Source organism: Chlorocebus sabaeus, chromosome 3, assembly GCF_047675955.1.
Source record: "Chlorocebus sabaeus isolate Y175 chromosome 3, mChlSab1.0.hap1, whole genome shotgun sequence".
NCBI lineage: Eukaryota > Metazoa > Chordata > Mammalia > Primates > Cercopithecidae > Chlorocebus > Chlorocebus sabaeus.
Window position 1 is genome coordinate 4,238,153 of NC_132906.1, and position 19,753 is coordinate 4,257,905.

Sequence of the window (19,753 nt, forward strand, 5' to 3'; positions counted from 1 at the left end):
TTCCTCATGGACCCAGGGCTCCCGCCGGGGCCTCTGATGTGCCCACAATTCTTGGTCGGACGCCTGTGGGAGGGCCCGTCTTTCTGCAGCAGCACTCGAGAGAAGGGTTCCACAGCCTTTCCATCAACTGCACACCTCGCACTAACTGATTTGACAGAACCTGAGAATTATGTTTGGTTAAACTTTCCTCATCCAGTGGCCTGCCCCGTCGCCTCTCTCCATTATAGTCTTTCACTCCGGGGGCATCTGGAGCTGATGGCTCTAGGGTGGCATCTCTGGGACAGGAAAAGGCAGCCTTAGAGTCACCATGCTCTTGGGGTCACATGTAGGAGCAGGAAAGAGGGAAGGAGACTATCCTTGTAACTTTATGTATGTAGATTCCAATGTGTATTGTGTGCAGCCATGTAAGCTAAAATAATGTTGCTGTCCTCTGGAGATTTGTAATCTATGTTCAGCCACAATTATCATGGGACTAATCTATCAGTAGTTCCAATGAACTGGAAACGCTTCCCAGAATGGTTTGGGCAGTGTGGTCATGGCTTTCTCATTCCAGTCTCAACAAGGCAGCTAATGCTTTCTAGACTTCAGCTAAGAATAACTTGACCTTACTTACTCTTTCCTGACAGGCTACCCGAGTGCTCATGGCTGCAACGCTTGGCAGCTCTTGGTCCTGCCAATGCCAGCAGGACAAGGCCATCAATTTAGCACAAAGCTGCAAGGTTTAACTTGGGGTTGGATTGGGGTTGAACGGAGTTGACTTAGAATTAGAAGCCTCTTCATAGCAGGAACTGTGTATGAAATAACATTCATATTTGTGCTTATTTACTCTTGCAAAAGGTGGCACTCAAATAAACAAATAACTAACTTAAGAAATCCCAGAAGAGACACTACTATATCGAGTAACTTTCTTAAGTTGGAGACAGAAAAAGGCAATAAAATCCCATTTCAGAGGGTGTTTTTGGGGGGACTATTTAATTGACCAACTGAAGCCTAGATAGCTTTTATTATAGGAAAAAAGTGATGTCAATTTATATCTAATTGATGTGGTAGAGTATCTCAGAGACATAAACATGAGGCTGAATTCCTAGAGTCTTTCTTTTTTAAAACAATCTATTTTATTCTGATTATAAAATTGCAGCTCTAAATGAGCTATTTTCTTAAATAAAAAATTTAGAATAAATGAGATTAAAAAGTAAATTAAAATCACCCTGAATCTCACTATGTAGTCATATACCTAAATGAAAGTAATTGTTTCTTTGGAGTTTTTCCATGCATGTATTTATTTTTAGGTAAAATTAAATAAAGTTTTCAATTCTGCCTTTTTTATTTAACATCAAAAACCTGGGGTTAATGACTGCACAGTATTCTAGATTGAGAGTGCTTTCGCTGACTCTACCTGCACTGTGAGATAGCTCATTCATTTCCTGCTAGGCGTCCTTCTCCAAAAGGCTGCATCTTACTCTCAATACGGTACCACACATCTCCGTTTTATACAAGATTCCTCAAATTGGAATTAAGGCATTCAGAGCATTGTTAAGGCTCTGGCTACACACTGCCTAATTTATCTTTAGATAAGCTGTATCAGTTTACACCCCCGCCCAGCAATAGAAAAAGAATATTTATCTGGCCTATCATTAAGCTATGAACTCTCAGCCAACCATAGAGCTTTTTATAATTCAACAAAGATGTAGGAAGTGCTCCTGTATGGCTCCAGAACACAGCCCAGAACCAGACAGATCATGGAGCCAGGACACCAGTAGAGGGGTGAAAAGAAAATACAAATTGTGATAAGGTCTTGAAAAGGCATAATGGGGCTTAGAAAACCAGGTGATAGGATTGAGGGTGGTCAGCTAAGTCCTTTTAAATAGGGTAGTCAGCAAAGTCCTTTTTGTTGTTGTTGAGACAGAGTCTCGCACTGTCGCCCAGGCTGGAGTGCAGTGGCACAATCTTGGCTCACTGCAACCTCTGCCTCCTGGATTCAAGCAATTCTCCTGCCTCGGCCTCCCCAGTAGCTGGGACTACAGGCACCCACCACCGCACCTGGCTAATTTTTGTATTTTTAGTAGAGACAGGGTTTCACCATGTTAGCTAGGCTGGTCTTGAACTCCTGACCTCAGGTGACCCGTCCACCTTGGCCTTCCAAAGTGCTGAGATTACAGGCGTGAGCCACCATGCCCGACCCAGCAAAGTCTTTTTTGAGGAGATGAATGCAAAGAAGCAGACAGAATGACAGGAAAAGGGAATGGCGTGAGCAAGAGCTCTGAGAGGTCAGAGGGACCTAGAAGGAACGCACAGCCAGGGAAGACTGGGGAACGGGGACCTGGAGGGACAGGCAAGAATCTCACTCAAGAGGGGCTCAGAGACCAAATGAAGGAGGTTGAATTTAATTTCAAAACAAGCTATTAGGCCTGGTGCAGTGGCTCACACCTTTAATCTCAGCACTTTGGGAGGCTGAGGCAGGAGGATCACTTGAGACCAGGAGTCTGAGACCAGCCTGGGCAACATAGGGAGACCCCATCTCTACAAAAACAAACAAATAAGCTATTGAAGACAATAAAAGTGGTGTCCTGATCCAGTTGACGTGTTCCAAAGTGATCCAGATCATTTTGGCTTCTGTGTAGAGGACGGGAGGCAGACCAGGCTGTGGTAACTGGTGTGAGTGTACCTTCAACCAAATACACACACTCAATGGAGGAGTTTCTTAAGGGGGGTTGCCTCTAGGTGACTCGAGACATATATATTCAACTCAGGCTCCTAGAAAGGCGCACAACCACCCTGACTGCCCACGTCACAATCAAGACAGAGACGGTGGCGATGATCAGGCAGGTGTCATCTCACCAGGAGCCTAGAACAAGACATATGTCTCAATGCACACAGGCTGCACTCCTTAAGAGCCTGGACAGGTGCTTCTGACTCTACAAAGATCATGAGTTCTCCACATTTGTTCATTCTGCTATCATCATTCCACTAGTGGCATCTAATGTCTCTTAAAAAGACAGTGGCAATCATTGATATTTATTAAGTATCTATTATGTTCTGGGTTCCTAACAGCATGATCTTATTAACGCTCACAACGGCCCCGTCAGCTGTGGCATCAGCCATGCTTTACACTCAGGAAGCTAAGCCTAGAGGCCCAGTGACTTCCTGGCACTGTGACCTCTCCTGCCCACTAAGAGGCTCCACTGTAGAATCTGGAAGGTGGTTTAGGGAGAGTTTGCCCTTCAGTGGAAAATAGATGCCTCTAGAGCATAGCCTGCAGGTGTTGAGTTCTATCTTCCAGCGCTGCAGGTTATGGATAACTGAGAGCAAGGCAAAGTATTTCTATAGATACGTAAATGAATCCTATCCAGAGGAGTGAAGACCTTTCCTCCCCAGAAAAGCCAGTTTTGCTTCCTTCACACAATCAACCAACATTCCTGATTCCAGATAAACGCGTGCCTCTTTGCTCCTTTCAGTAGATAGTAACAACTGCCTAGTTTCCTATTTAAGTGGCGAGCTTTTTAAAAAATCTTTAATATGTGTTCACTTTTATATCTGTATGAAAAAATTATCCTTACACAATGAACAGAGGAAGAAAAGCACAATTCCCTCCTCATTTAGGGTCCTTCTCAGCCCCTCCGTGAAGTCAGGCACCCAGCCAGCCGGAGCTCCTGAACCCCCGCCTGCTCCAGGGCCATTCTGCTATCGTGCAGGGATGCCGTTTTTTCCTGCTTCAGACCAGTTCTCTCAGCAAGTTCTTTCTTCCCCGGCTCCATTCCTACTTTTCCACCCTCCCCTCTAACATACCAGAACCCAGCTTGCGGGATTTTATCTTCTTGGTCCAGAGGTTCTAAGATAAAGTTAACTGGAAATTTAAGGTAAAAGCCTGAAAGGAATAGAAGCTGCCCTCCTCAGACTTGCTGTGCAGGTAAATTGAGATTCGGTGGAGTGAAGCATTTCAATGCAAGAGTTTATTTGCAGTTTGGGGGATTTATTTTTTTCTAATTTTTTTTTTACATTTTCTATTTACATAAGGGGATTTCTTCCACTCCACCTGCCCCCGCCACCTCTGCTTTCAATCTTTTTATCTTTTCTTTTTTCTTTCTTTTTTTTTTTTTTTTTTTGAGACAGAGTCTCGCTCAGTTACCCAGGCTGGAGTGCCAGAGTGAGTGCAATGGTGCAATCTCAGCTGCAGCTTCCGCCTCCCAGGTTCAAGCAATTCTCCTGCCTCAGCCTTCTGAGTAGCTGGGACTACAAGTGCACTCCATCACACCCAGCTAATTTTTGTAGAAATGGAGTTTGGCCATATTGCCCAGGCTGATCTTGAACTCCTGGGCTCAAGTGATCCACCCACCTTGGCCTCCCAAAGTGCTGGGACTACAGGTGTGAGCCACCGCCCCCAGCCATTTTCAGTGTTTCAAGTTAAGCGCCTGCTGTGAACACAGCACAGTGTAGATCAATGCTGTGCTGGTCTGAGAGGACGAAATGACGCAATAGGGGAGACCAGGCATGTCTGCAAATAAACTGTCAACCAGGGGCAGGATTTGGCCCAGGCCTTGAGAGGTACACAGTGCTGTGGGTGTCCAGGGAGACCATCTTTGGTTGGCAACAGTGAAAGATGCCAGGAGGCAAGGCACCCCACTCAGCCTTGAGAAGTAGGGTTCCAATTGCAGAGGTGAAGCAGAGGAAGGGGCAGGGGCCAAAGATGTGCCCAGGTGAGTCACAGTCATGTCCCTGTGAGCCGGCTCCCTCCAGGACAAAGTCAATGTGAGGCAGAGACCCCACGGCCTGGGTCTAGCATTCCACCTGGTATTCCTAGGGGGGCTGCAGTATCCACTGACCAAACCCTTACAGACAGAAATAAGATTGCCTGTGGGAGGAGAGCTCTAATCGGCCCATCAAGGGCTACGGTAGAGATCTGCAGAAAGCCACCTTACACAGCAGCCGGGATGCTAAAGGCTGTCCACAAGGAGGGGCTTACGTAGCCGTAGAAAAGGATGTCCTTCCCAGCAGCGTGGATGCAGCTGAAACCATTACCTTAAGCAAATTAATGCAAAAACAGAAAATCAAATACCGCATGCTCTCACTTCCAAGTAGCAGCTAAACACTGGGTACCTTTGAACACAAAGATGAGAGCAACAGACACTGGAGACTCCAAACTCGGATGGAGGGAGGGAGGAAGGGAGGCAGGTATAGAACAGCTACCTACTGAGCACTGTTTACCCCTTGGGGAACTGGATCATTAGAAACCCAAACTTCGGCACCGTGAAATAGATCCATGTAACAAACCTGCACATCTGAACCTAAAATAAAAATAAAAAATAAATTTAAAAAAAGAAGAAAAGGGCCCATCTGTAGCAGAGACCAAGAAAAGGGCCAGGCCCTGAGTCCCTGGTGTGCCCCCGAACCCTTGGCACGGGAGGGGCCTGGTCCTGCTGAGGCGTGAGGATGGCATCCCAGGCAGACCTGGGCTTAATTTGGGAACCGGGTGTCAGGACACAAAGCCACATCTGCTGACTCTAACTCCGCACTGACCTGCCAACCTTCTGACTTGTGACGCAACCGGGCAGGGGCAGGGAAGAGGCCGGCTGGGGATGTGAGGACCTGGGCAATGTCACCGAGACTGTATGACTGCACCTAGTCACAGTGGAATCAGCCTCTGTGAGCCATGAACACCCCGGAGGCCACTGCCCGGCAGACCCCAGCATGGAGAGGCAGGGCTGGTACTGGCCTGCCGCACGGCTGTGAGGGTATGGGGACGCAGGGGGTGAGAGTACACCAAGAAAGCCATGGGGTTCTGGGTAAGATGGAGTTGTGAGGGCCGTATGATAGGATTCGGCTTGTGCTGGGAGATCCTGAGGAGGGTCTCAGGAAGCAAGAGCCAGGGATGGATTGGGTGCCATCGGGAAGTGAGGGCAAACTGGGGGTCAGGTGAAGGAGGACAGAGCTGTCACGTTTTCTCAGGGGAAACTTGCCTTCTCTAACCACCACCCGTTGAACCTGCTTCTACAAGGGCAAGTCTAGCAAATTACTTTAATCTTCAGACACTAAAACCCCAGCGCTCGGACTATCTCAAGGACGGCTGCATCCCAGTATATGTCCTGTTTGTCTCTAAAAGGCTGTATTTTACCACCAAAAATGGAAGACTTAGGGCAACAGGACAAATTTGTGTCATCTTTCCCTTGCGATTAGACTGGAGTCTCCAGAAGCTAGCAGCCATTCCATTTATATTATACATTAATTCATCTATCTCCTTTATAAGCAGTAATAAGCCTTTTCACATATTGCATTATCAGAGAGAAGCCATTGTAGCCACTCTGTGAAAACAAAATAGACTCCACCCAAAATTTGGTTCAGATGTCAAGACTATTGATGCCACACACACACACCCCAAGAAGATATTAAAAGGTTTATTACTCACATAATGAAATTTCTCCCAAGGTGGTTCCCAAGCAGCTCCAAAAATGGCTTGAGAGAGCAGGGAGAGAACAGTGAGTGGCATGGGGTTTTTAAAGAGGGGTCCGAAAGAAAGAACATCCAGGCATTCTTATCACCTTGCCCAGATGTGGGGCAATTCACAGGTGAGGAGAATGAATCTCAGAAAGGGAAAGGAAGGGTTGATGCTTAAAAGCTGTTAGCAGCAGACATCAAAAAAATGGAGTGAAGCTGGCCATGGTGGCTCACGCCTATAATCCTAGCACTTTGGGAGGCTGAGGCAGGCAGATCACTGGAGGCCAGGAGTTTGAGACCAGCCTGGACAACATAGCGAAACCCCATCTCTAATAAAAATACCAAAAAATTAGGCAGATGTGGTGGCACGTGTGTGTAATCCCAGCTACTCGGGAGGCTAAAGCACGAGCATTGCTTGAACTTGAGAGGCGGAAGTTGCAGTGAACTGAGATCGCACCACTGTACTCCAGCCTAGGCAATGGAGTCAGACTCTATCTAGAAAAAGAAAAAAAAAAAATAGTCAGACTCTATTACACAGGGCATGTCTGAGTTCAGTATGCTCAGTGAGAGAAGAGGACAAGTGTAAAGAAACTACGGTACAGGTTACAGAGCCCCTGTGACGTGCCCAGAATCATGCTAGGCACTCACTGTAGGGCCTTCCATGGTGCTTATTTGCCAGACACTCTTCAAAGCACTTTGATACATATTAACTCATTTAATTCTCACAACAACCTTAAGAGGTGGGTACTATACAGTCGGCCCTCCGAATCCATGGATTACACCAACTGGGGATTGAAAGTATTTGGAAAAAAACATGGATGGCAGGGTGCAGTGGCTCACGCCTGTAATCCCAGCACTTTGAGAGGCCCAGACGGGCGGATCACTTGAGGTCAGGGGTTTGAGACCAGCCTGGCCAACATGGCGAAACCCTGTCTCTACTAAAACACAAAAATTAGCTGGGCGTGCTGGTAGGCGCCTATAATCCCAGCTATTTGGGAGGCTGAGGCAAGAGAATCACTTGGAACCAGGAGGCAGAGGCTGCAGTGAGCCAAGATTGTGCCACTGCACTCCAGCCTGGGCAACTGAGTGAGACTCCATCTCAAGGAAAAAAAAAAGAAAAAGAAAAAGAAAAAAAGGATGGTTTGCATCTGTACTGAATATATAGACTATTTTTCCTTGTCATTTCTCCTTAAACAATACAGTACAACAACTATTTACATAGCTTTTACATTGCATGAGTTATTATGAGTAATCTAGAGGTTATTTCATGTATATGAGAGGATGTGTGTAGGTTATATGCAAATACACCATTTTACATCAGGGACTCAAGCATCAGTGGATTTTGGTATCCAGGGGGAGTCCTAGAACCAATTCCCCACGAATACTGAGGGACAACTATATGATCAACGCATCTTGCAGATTAGAACACTGGGATGTAGAGAGGCTAAGTTGCCCAGGCACGCAAAATTAGCTTTAAGCAGCAAAGTCAGGAATCAAGCCTGATCAGCCTGACTCCGAAGTCTGTGATCTTAGTTATTGTGTGATACCATCTCTCATAAACAGGAGCTTAGTTAATGCCTAGGAAATCCAAAACTATTTAGCCTTTTTAACGCGGCGAAATTCCATCTCTACTAAAAAAAAAAAAAAATACAAAAAAATTAGCTGGGGCTGGTGGTGGGCGCCTGTAGTCCCGGCTACTCAGGAGGCTGAGGCAGGAGAACAGCGGGAACCCGGGAGGCGGAGCTTGCAGTGAGCCGAGACCCATCTCCATTGGAATCATAACCAGGGTTGGCGACCTGCATGGAATGCACAACCAACTAGAGAATGAGAGGGCAGGAGGGCGTACAGGACAGACAGTGGCAGCCAAAAACTGCCGTGATGAGACCATGAGAGCTGAGATGGGACTTTGCTTCAGGATCTGTATAACTTCTTATTCTACTTTGACGCTGGAAGGAGGGATGGAGAGTCTTCCCACCACAGAGGAGGCCAGATCAGAGTTTGGCCATGCAGGAGGAGCAGCTGCAGGTGTGTGGACACCGCCCCCCGCCCCCCCCCCACCCCCCGTCCCCGCTCCCCCACCCCTCGAGACTCCACCCCAGCCAGGTGCTTGTGGTAGCTCCCAGGATATACCCTGGGGCCAGCATTCAGCAGCCAGCGGCAGGCACCATCAGTGACTAACATGGGTCCGTTCTGTGGCCATCTAAAACAACAGGCTGCATTTTGCTCTTAAAAGTCAGCCCCTGGCCGCGCGCATTGGCTCGCTGCCCCTGTAATCCCAGCACTTTGGGAGGCCGAGGCGGGCGGATCACGAGGTCAGGAGATCGAGACCATCCTGGCTAACACGGTGAAACCCCGTCTCTACTAAAAACACAAAAAATGAGCCGGGCGTGGTGGCGGCGCCTGTGGTCCCAGCTACTCGGGAGGCTGAGGCAGGAGAATGGCGTGAACCCGGGAGGCGGAGCTTGCAGTGAGCCGAGATCGCGCCACTGCACTCCAGCCTGGGGACAGACTCCTTCTCAAAAAAAAAAAAAGAAAGTCAGCCCCTCCCAGCTACTTGGAGAGGTTGAAGCAGGAGTATCACTTGAATCCAAGAGCTGGAGGCCAGCCTGGGCGACATAGGGAGATTAAGACTCAAAAAAAAAAAAAAAAAAAAAAAAAAAAAAGAAAAAGAAAAAGAAAGAAAGAAAGAAGAAAAACATTCGTTTAGTGTGGGTCTGGCGCCCTCTGGTGTTTTTGTTTGTTTGTTTGTTTTTTATTATACTTTAAGTTCTAGGGTACATGTGCACAACGTGCAGGTTTGTTACATAGGTATACATGTGCCATATTGGTGTGCTGCACCCATTAACTCGTCATTTACATTAGGTATATCTCCTGATGCTATCCCTTCCCCCTCCCCACAACAGGCCCCGGTGCGTGATGTTCCCCACCCTCTGTCCAAGTGTTCTCATTGTTCAATTCCCACTTAGGAGTGAGAACTCGCGGTGTTTGTTTTCCTGTTCTCGCGATAGTTTGCTGAGAATGATGGTTTCCAGCCTCATCCATGTCCCTACAAAGTATATGAACTCATCCTTTTTTATGGCTGCATAGTATTCCATGGTATATATGTACCACATTTTCTTAATCCAGTCTATCATTGATGGACATTTGGGTTGGTTCCAAGTCTTTGCTATTGTGAATAGTGCCGCAATAAACATATGTGTGCATGTGTCTTTACAGCAGCATGATTTATAATCCTTTGGGTATATCCCCAGTAATGGGATCACTGGGTCAAATGGGATTTCTAGTTCTAGATCCTTGAGGAATCACCACACTGTCTTCCACAATGGTTGAACTAGTTTACAGTCCCACCAACAGTGTAAAAGTGTTCCTATTTCTCCACATCCTCTCCAGCATCTGTTGTTTCCTGACTTGTTAATGATTGCCATTCTAACTGGTGTGAGATGGTATCTCATTGTGGTTTTGATTTGCATTTCTCTGATGACCAGTGATGATGAGCATTTTTTCATGTGTTTGTTGGCTGCATAAATGTCTTCTTTCAAGAAGTGTCTGTTCATATCCTTTGCTCACTTTTTGATGGGGTTGTTTGATTTTTTCTTGTAAATTTGTTTGAGTTCTTTGTAGGATCTGGATATTAGCCCTTTGTCAGACGAGTAGACTGCAAAAATTTTCTCCCATTCTGTACGTTGCCTGTTCACTCTGATGGTAGTTTCTTTTGCTGTGCAGAAGCTCTTTAGTTTAATTAGATCCCATTTGTCAATTTTGGCTTTTGTTGCCCTTGCTTTTGGTGTTTTAGACATGAAGTCCTTGCCCATGCCTATGTCCTGAATGGTATTGCCTAGGTTTTCTTCTAGGGTTTCTATGTTTTAGGTCTAACATTTAAGTCTCTAATCCATCTTGAATTAATTTTTGTATAAGATGTGAGGAAGGGATCCAGTTTCAGCTTTCTACACATGGCTAGCCAATTTCCCCAGCAACTTTTACTAAATAGGGAATCCTTTCCCCATTTCATGTTTTGTTCAGGTTTGTCAAAGATCAGATGGTTGTAGATCTGTGGTATTACTCCCGAGGGCTCTATTCTGTTCCATTGGTCTATATCTCTGTTTTGGTACCAGTACCATGCTGTTTTGGTTACTGTAGCCTTGTAGTATAGTTTGAAGTCAAGCAGCATGATGCCTCCAGCTTTGTTCTTTTGACTTAGGATTGTCTTGGCAATGTGGGCTCTTTTTTGGTTCCATATGAACTTTAAAGTAGTTTTTCCAATTCTGTGAAGAAAGTCATTGGTAGCTTAATGGGAATGGCATTGAATCTATAAATTACCTTGGGCAGTATGGCCATTTTCACAATATTGATTCTTCCTATCCATGAGCATGGAATGTTCTTCCATTTGTTTGTGTCCTCTTTTATTTCATTGAGCAGTAGTTTGTAGTTCTCCTTGAAGAGGTCCTTCACATCCCTTGTAAGTTGGATTCCTAGGTATTTTATTCTCTTTGAAGCAATCATGAATGGGAGTTCATTCATGATTTGGCTGTTTGTCTATTATTGTTATATAAGAATGCTTGTGATTTTTACACATTGATTTTGTATCCTGAGACTTTGCTGACAGCTTAAGGAGATTTTGGGCTGAGACGATGGGGTTTTCTAAATATACAATCATGTCATCTGCAAACAGGGACAATTTGACTTCTTCTTTTACTAATTGAATACCCTTTATTTCTTTCTCTTGCCTGATTGCCCTGGCCAGAACTTCCAATACTATGTTGAATAGGAGTGGTGAGAGAGGGCATCCCTGTCTTGTGGCAGTTTTCAAAGGGAATGCTTCCACTTTTTGCCCATTCAGTATAACATTGGTTGTGGGTTTGTCATAAATAGCTTTTATTATTTTGAGATACGTCCCATCAATACCTAGTTTATTGAGAGTTTTTAGCATGAAGGGCTGTTGCATTTTGTCAAAGGCCTTTTCTGCATCTATTGAGACAATCATGTGGTTTTTGTCTTTGGTTCTGTTTATATGCTGGATTACGTTTATTGATTTGCATATGTTGAACCAGCCTTGCATATGTTGAACCAGCCTTGCATCCCACGGATGAAGCCCACTTGATCATGGTGGATAAGCTTTTTGATGTGCTGCTGGATTCAGTTTGCCAGTATTTTATTGAGGATTTTTGCATTGATGTCAGTTTGCCAGTATTTTATTGAGGATTTTTGCATTGATGTTCATCAGGGATACTGGTCTGAAATTCTCTTTTTTTTGTTGTGTCTCTGCCAGGCTTTGGTATCAGGATGATGTTGGCCTCATAAAATGAGTTAGGGAGGATTCCCTCTTTTTCTATTGATTGGAATAGTTTCAGAAGGAATGGTACCAGCTCCTCCTTGTACGTCTGGTAGAATTCGGCTGTGAATCTGTCTGGTCCTGGACTATTTTTGGTTGATACGCATTAATTATTGCCTCAATTTCAGAGCCTGCTATTGGTCTATTCAGGGATTCAACCTCTTCCTGGTTTAGTTTTGGGAGAGTGTATGTGTCCAGGAATTTATCAGTTTCTTCTAGATTTTCTAGTTTATTTGTGTAGAGGTGTTTATAGTATTCTCTGATGGTAGTTTGTATTTCAGTGGGGTCGGTGGTGATATCCCCCTTATCATTTTTTATTGTGTCTATTTGATTCTTCTCTTTTCTTCTTTATTAGTCTTGCCAGTGGTCTATCAATTTTGTTGATCTTTTCAAAAGACCAGCTCCTGGATTCATTGATTTTTTGGAGGGTTTTTTGTGTCTCTATCTCCTTCAGTTCTGCTCTGATCTTAGTTATTTCTTGCCTTCTGCTAGCTTTTGAATGTGTTTGCTCTTGCTTCTCTAGTTCTTTTAATTGTGATGTTAGGGTGTCAGTTTTAGATCTTTCCTGCTTTCTCTTGTAGGCATTTGGTGCTATAAATTTCCCTCTACACACTGCTTTAAATGTGTCCCAGAGATTCTAGTATGTTGTATCTTTGTTCTCATTGGCTTCAAAGAACATCTTTATTTCCTCCTTCATTTCATTATGTACCCAGGAGTCATTCTGGAGCAGGTTGTTCAGTTTCCATGTAGTTGAGTGGTTTTGATTGAGTTTCTTAGTCCTGAGTTCTAGTTTGATGGCACTGTGGTCAGAGAGACAGTTTGTTATAATTTCTGTTCTTTTACATTTGCTGAGGAGTGCTTTACTTCCTACTTTGTGGTCAGTTTTGGAATAAGTGTGATGTAGTGCTGAGAAGAATGTATATTCTGTTGATTTGGGGTGGAGAGTTCTGTAGATGTATATTGGGTCTGACTGGTGCGGAGTTGAGTTCATTTCCTGGATATTCTTGTTAACCTTCTGTTTCGTTGATCTGTCTAATGTTGACAGTGGGGTGTTAAAGTCTCCCATTATTATTGTGTGGGAGTCTAAGTCTCCTTGTAAGTCTCTAAGGACTTGCTTTATGAATCTGGGTGCTCCTGTATTGGGTGCATATATATTTACAATAGTTAGCTCTTGCTGAATTGATCCCTTTACCATTACATAATGGCCTTCTTTGTCTCTTTTGATCTCTGTTTGTTTAAAGTCTGTTTTATCAGAGACTAGGATTGCAACCCCTGCCTTTTTTTGTTTTCCATTTGCTTCATAGATCTTCCTCCATTCCTTTATTTTGAGCCTATATGTGTCTCTGTAAATGAGATGGGTCTCCTGAACACAGCACATTGATGAGTCTTGACTGTTTATCCAATTTGCCAGTTAGTGTCTTTTAATTGGACCATTTAGCCCATTTACATTTAAGGTTAATATTGTTATGTGTGAACTTGATCCAGTTCTCCCGGGAGACCAGGCCGCAGCCCACAGCCCAGGCACTTCCAGGCACAGCTCCAGATGCCAAGTCCACCTGGACCCCAGCTGGGATTAGAGAAGCCTGGAGAGGTGCAGGGGTGCGCAGAGAGCATGGGCTGTGGTCGCCATGGTGCCTGTTGGTCTTGTGGAGAGGGATGCTCCTCCCGGTCGGTCTCTGCCTTCTCTGGGTCACCCTCAGTGTCGCTGCTGAAGAGGCCTCCATCCTCCTGGTCCTTGCTGTGAGGGTCCCACGTCACCGCATTCTTCTTGAGGTGCCGTTGGGCGTTGAGGAAGCTGGTGGAGACTGGTGTGAGGGTCATCATGGGCAGGGAAGGGTCTTCTCCTTCCTGAATTTGGAAAGCCAGGCCAAGGCCCTCGTCTCTCCCAGAGAGCTGCGCTCCATCCGCGGGCCTGCCTGCGCGTGGGGAGAGCGGGGAGGCGGGGACAGGAGACCTGAGCCCCTGGGCGCCTCTCCCACCTGTCCCCCTGTCCCAACGCTGGACCTCTTCAGGTTCCTCGCAGAGAGAGGCCTGGTTCCCAGGCCGGGTGCGCCCCGCAGCGGTGAAAGCCGCCTTCGCAGCCCGCAGGCGACCAATGGGTGCCGTTGGCCTCCGCCCGGAGGAGGGGACTGGCGTGGGGGCACTGGCTGCGGCGGAGCCCGGCAGGGTAGCTGCGGGGGTCGTGCGGTGGTTATGGAGGGGGCTCCATCCACCAGCCCTGGGTTCTGGGCGAGCTGGGGAGACCGGAGTTTTTCCCCAGCACGGAGCCGCGCAGGCCGGCGACCTCGCCCCAGGGCTCTACTGCTGGGACAGCGCCTGGCGCCGCTCCCGCCCCTCTTCTGCGCAGTCTGCGCCTCTGGCTGGGCCTCGCCAGCTCGCAGTGCGCGTTTATGCTGCGGTAAACGCACTGAAGGAACGCACAGCTTATCTAATAGGGTTTTGAACTTATTTTCGGTACGCCAGCTGGGGTGTGCTTTGCCCAATTCTGATCCTGTTTCCAGAGAACACAGCTGCTTAGACAATCTGTTATCTTCGCGTCCTGCCTTCCTTTTGGCGCCAGAACATCCTAGAGATCAGGGGCCTCTCCCATGCCCTGGAACCATCCTCTCACTGTGCTGCTCTTCATTGGTGCCCACAACAGAGCTCCCGAAGGCAGGCCTGGATTGGGGGGACTGGGGCCCTTAAGTGCGACGGAGCAAGGCAGAGCGACCCTCGGGAGAGGGGCATGGGGCGGCCCTGTGCTTTAGACTCGGCACCCTGTGGCTTGAGGAGGTGACACTGTGCCGTCGTGCGTGTGAAGGGAGGACAGCTGAAGGTACATGCGGTCCCCGGGACCTCACAAACTCCGCGGACGCGGGTCACACCTGCGCGCACACGCAGCAGGGGCCTTAGCTACGGCGGGGCAAGGCGGGGCAAGGCGGGGCAAGGCGGGGCAAGGCGGGGCAAGGCGGGAAGGCGGGGCAAGGTGGGAGGCGGGGCAAGGTGGGAAGGCGGGGCAAGGTGGGAAGGCGGGGCAAGGCGGGGGAAGGCGGGGCAAGGCGGGAAGGCGGGGCAAGGTGGGAGGCGGGGCAAGGTGGGAAGGCGGGGCAAGGTGGGAAGGCGGGGCAAGGCGGGGGAAGGCGGGGCAAGGCGGGAAGGCGGGGCAAGGTGGGAGGCGGGGCAAGGTGGGAAGGCGGGGCAAGGTGGGAAGGCGGGGCAAGGCGGGGCAAGGCGGGGCAAGGCGGGGCAAGGTGGGAAGGCGGGGCAAGGCGGGGCAAGGCGGGAAGACGGGGGAAGGCGGGGCAAGGCGGGGCAAGGCGGGAAGGCGGGGCAAGGCGGGGAAGGCGACGAAGGCGGGGCAAGGCGGGGCAAGGCGGGGAAGGCGGGGCAAGGCGGGGCAAGGTGGGAAGGCGGGGCAAGGCGGGGCAAGGCGGGAAGGCGGGGCAAGGCGGGAAGGCGGGGCAAGGCGGGGCAAGGCGGGAAGGCGGGGCAAGGCGGGGAAGGCGAGGAAGGCGGGGCAAGGCGGGGCAAGGCGGGGAAGGCGGGGCAAGGCGGGGCAAGGCGGGGAAGGCGGGGCACGGCGTGCTCCCTTCTGGGCGAGCAGGTGCGAGGCGCGCGCCCTGGAACAGCGGTTAGCTGAGTTTCGGTTTGCGCGCAAACTGCCGTCCTGGCGGCCCAACGCCGCGTTTCCAGCCAGGACGCACAAACCTCGGGAGAGAAGGTGGAAGCCGTAGCGACTTTCTAAAGGCAGCCCCCGGCTGACTAAAGCTGTTCTTGGTACGGAAACCGAGGCCCCAGTGCTCGGGCCCTACCCAGCCTGATTCAGGTGAGAGGAGGGAAGCCTCGGCCGGGTACCGGCGTCGGAGCCACAGTCGGACCTGGCTCTGCTGCCGGGGCGGGTCTGCTGGGCCTCCCTCCCGCTCCGGGCTAGACCTGACGTCTCCGGCCTCTCGCGTCCTCACTGATCCGGGCTTTAACATTTTCTTTCCAGCCCGCGAACCACGCAGCTCTGGATTCCAGGCAGGAAGCGAGGGTCAGGGTCCCGAAAGAAAGCACCCCTGTCCTTGAATTATTCACCCCGAATTGAATTATCATGACACCCTGTGGCTTTGGGAAACCTCTCCACAACCAAGTGGAGCCACAGTCCTCGGCTAATGAGGGTAGAAGGTCGAATTAGATACTGATCAAAAGTGGCAGTAATTAAGGCTTCGTTTGATTTACACCTGGGGCACATGCGGCTCGTAGCCCAGATAGCCTGTGACTTAGAAATGGGTTTGAATAGAAAATCTACAAAAGTGTGTGAGCTGTAACTGCCGGTGGTGGCAGAAGCTTGTTCAGTAGTGAATGTTCAAGACAAAAACAGCAACAAAAAGGATTTAGTGTAACCTTTTCACACGTAATTTAATTATTTTGGTAATCTCTTATTTTGCAGATTTAATTTGCATCCTTTTGTGTTTTCATTTTGTTTTAACTCACGAGTAAAATGGTAAGGTGACTTGCAGTGAGACTGAAATGTCTACGTGGAGATACAGGACAAAACATATCAAGGGATAAGTGTTTTGCAACATCTGTGCCAAGGGTTTGTTCCTCACAAGTGTAATAAGAACTAAAAGTTTTTTATTTTTTATTTTATTTATTTATTTATTTATTTTTCTGAGACAGTCTCACTCTGTGGCCCAGGCTGGAGCACAACGAATGGCGTGATCTTGGCCCACTGCAACCTCTGCCTTCCAGGTCCGAGCAATTCTCCTGCCTCAGCCTCCCGAGTAGCTGGGAGGTACACACGAGGTCGTGTGCCACCATGCCCAGCTAATTTTTTTGTACTTTTTAAATAGAAACAGGGTTTCGCCATGTTGGCCAGGCTGGTCTTGAACTCCTGACCTCAAGTGATCCACCCGCCTCAGCCTCCCAAAGTGCTGGGATTATGGGTATGAGCCACTGCGCCCAGCCAAGATTCCTTTTAAAATTAAAACGTACTGGAAGAGAAGTGTACCTTGCTCACCTTAAAATTATTTCCCTGAAGTTCATCTATTTTTGCACAACATTTGATATGAGGGAATTTTTAAAAATTACTGAACCTATTGTTACTCAATTTTGATTTGATATTCTTAGCAATATATGGGATTCCAGCTGACTTGCAGAAAAGTGAAAAGAGGGCAGCAGCACAGTTCAAACATTAGAACATTAGAACTTGCTTTTTTCTTTTCTTTTTTGTTTTTTTGAGACTGTCTCTCACTCTGTCATCCAGGCTGGAGGGCTGTGGTGTGATCTTGGCTCACTGCAACCTCCCCTCCCGGGTTCAAGCAATTCTCGTACCTCAGTCTCCCAAGTAGCTGGGACTACAGGTGTGCACCACCAAATGCAGCTGGTCTAGAACTTTCTGAGTAAAACAATTGCTTAAGATTTTAGAATCAATTTCCCTTATTCTTTTTCTCTCTGCAGTTAAAAAACAATGTCTAACCCACGAAATGAGCTTTTGACTATATACCTCATTTCAAAAGGAATATGAGATCATTGAGTTGGACCCAGAGAAACTGAACTCAGAGAAAACTTCCATTATCGAGAACCCAAAAGCTGATGGCCAGACAAAAGGATGAGAGGAAATGCTGGACCTCCAGTTTGTTATTAATTGCTCTTTTTTGTTTTGTTTTGTTTTTATTGAAGTGGAGTCTCTCTCTTTCACCCAGGCTGGAGTGCAGTGGTGCAATGTCGGCTCACTGCAACCTCTGCTGTCCAGGTTCAAATGATTCTTGTGCCTCAGCCTCCCGAGTAACTAGGACTACAGGCGTGTGATACCATGCCCAGGTAGTTTTATTCTATTTTTGGTAGAGACGGGGTTTCACCATGTTGGTCAGGCTGGTCTCAAACTCCTTACCTTAGGTGATCCACCTGCCTTGGCCTCCCGAAGTACTGGGATTACAGGCGTTAGTCACCGTGCCTGGCCAATTGCTCTGTTTTTCATAAGGGACTCTGCCTTAAGCTCATTTTCATTGACTTATCATTTCTGGGTTTGCTCTGGTGTGAAAATTCTCATTAATTTTTTTCTTCAGATTATCTCTAGTTCAGAAAAAATAAAATTAAAAAATATAATTTATAATTCATGTGACATAATTTTGATGGCACACTGTGGCCTGTCAGAGATTTTTTTTAACATTCCTTTTTGTTTGTTTAGTTTTGGCTTTTGGTTTAAAGAGTTTGTTGAGACATGATTTGTATACTATAGAATTTATCTGTTTTAACATACAGTTCAAAGATTATTAGTACATTTACTGAGTCATGCAACCATCACTACAGTCCAACTTTAGAACATTTTCATCACTCCAAGAAGATGCCTCATGCCCATTAGCAGTCACTACACATTTCCGGCCCCAGCCCTATGCAAACATTAATCTACTTTCTGTCTCTATACGTTTGTGTATTCCAGATGTTTCATGTAAATGGAATTATACAGTACGGTAAACATATTTTTCATCTACTTATTTTTATATTCAACTAGGTTCAACATGTAGCCATAACCAAATATTTAAATTTTCTCTCTGGAAGCTTGAAAATATTTATTTTTCTTGATACTTATTTCTCCTTCTGATTTCTGTTTTCTATACCGAAACAGTCTTTTAAATGATTGCATTCATTGATTAATTCCTTATTTTTCTCTTCTAGAAGACTTTCTTTTTCACTCTTGAAACAGCAGCCTTGGATATTAATTACTATTTGTTCATTATCCCCTTTCTTATGAGCACCATCTAGTTGCTGTTCAAGCAACAGATTTTCATGTTATAGTTGAGATATCCACTCCTCTAATAGTCTCGCTTTCCTTTATTTGATGCTGTGTTTGGCTTAGGTCCTTTGGCACACAATTTTTTTCTTTTTTTTTTTTGAGTTAAAAGATAACAGTTACTGAACAACTTTCTAAAGCTGGAATTAAATTCAATACCCTAAAAAGTAAACTACATGAGACAAGAAGTTCTCACAGATAATTTTGTATTGTTCAGACGGCCAAATTAAGTCATCAAGGCCATCCCTAAAATGTGTTCGCTTTTTGACCTTTTTCTTTTGATGCTTTCTTTGCAGGCCTGTCATACTTTCTCCTTCCTAGGAAATTGCTGATGGTAAGTTTTCGCACCTTGTCTTTGTTGCGTTGATCCATCATCATCGTCAGCAGATGTACTATTATATAGGTTTTCTGATACTTCTATTTTTTTTTTTTTTTTTTTTTTTTTTTTACTTTTGTGCTTCTTCCTCCTTCAACCTGTGGTTATTTATTTTCACTTTTCTCAGGCCTTTCTTGTTCTTCCTCTGAAGTCACTTCTAAGTCTTGTTCTGCTCTAGATGTTTGTACATCCTTTCTTTTTACTGCATTCTTCACAACAGACTCTTCCATTTCAGTGGTAGGCTTCAAGGAAAGATGTTTTACAGGAGGCCCTTCTCCTTTTACCATATTTTTTCTTCTTTTTAATATGAAGTTTCAAGTAAAGACTCTGAAGCAGTCTCAGGGTTATACTACTTGGTAGTAAAAGTCAAGTCTTCATTATCTAGTTTACGGCATGAATCAACACACAGTTCTTTGAAATACTTAATGCAGATTCGTCAGAACTCCCTGAATCTTCTGTACTTGCTCCTCCTTTTTTCAAACTTGCATTCTTAGATGCTTCTGGATTGTCATTTTGAAGACCATTTTCAAGTATCTTTTTTTAATGTTGCAAAATTTGTTGTTGAATGCTAGTCAAAGCACCAGAAAAGCATAATTGTTTGCTGTCTGTACATACATATTTTGAATAAAGACAGTAATATTTTGTTGAAGAATGCCGACTATACCCAACGAGCCATAATGTACAGCAGGCATGAGGACTGTTCCTCCCAACCTATCAACAGCATGTACATTGCTTGTTTCTTCACCAAAAATTCCAGCATTTGCTGTCTTTTGCAAACTGCAGCAAGTAAAAGTGGTGTGTTTCCATCATTGTTCAGCACTTCAATATCCATATCACGGGAAAGTAGTTTTTCTACCAGGAATGT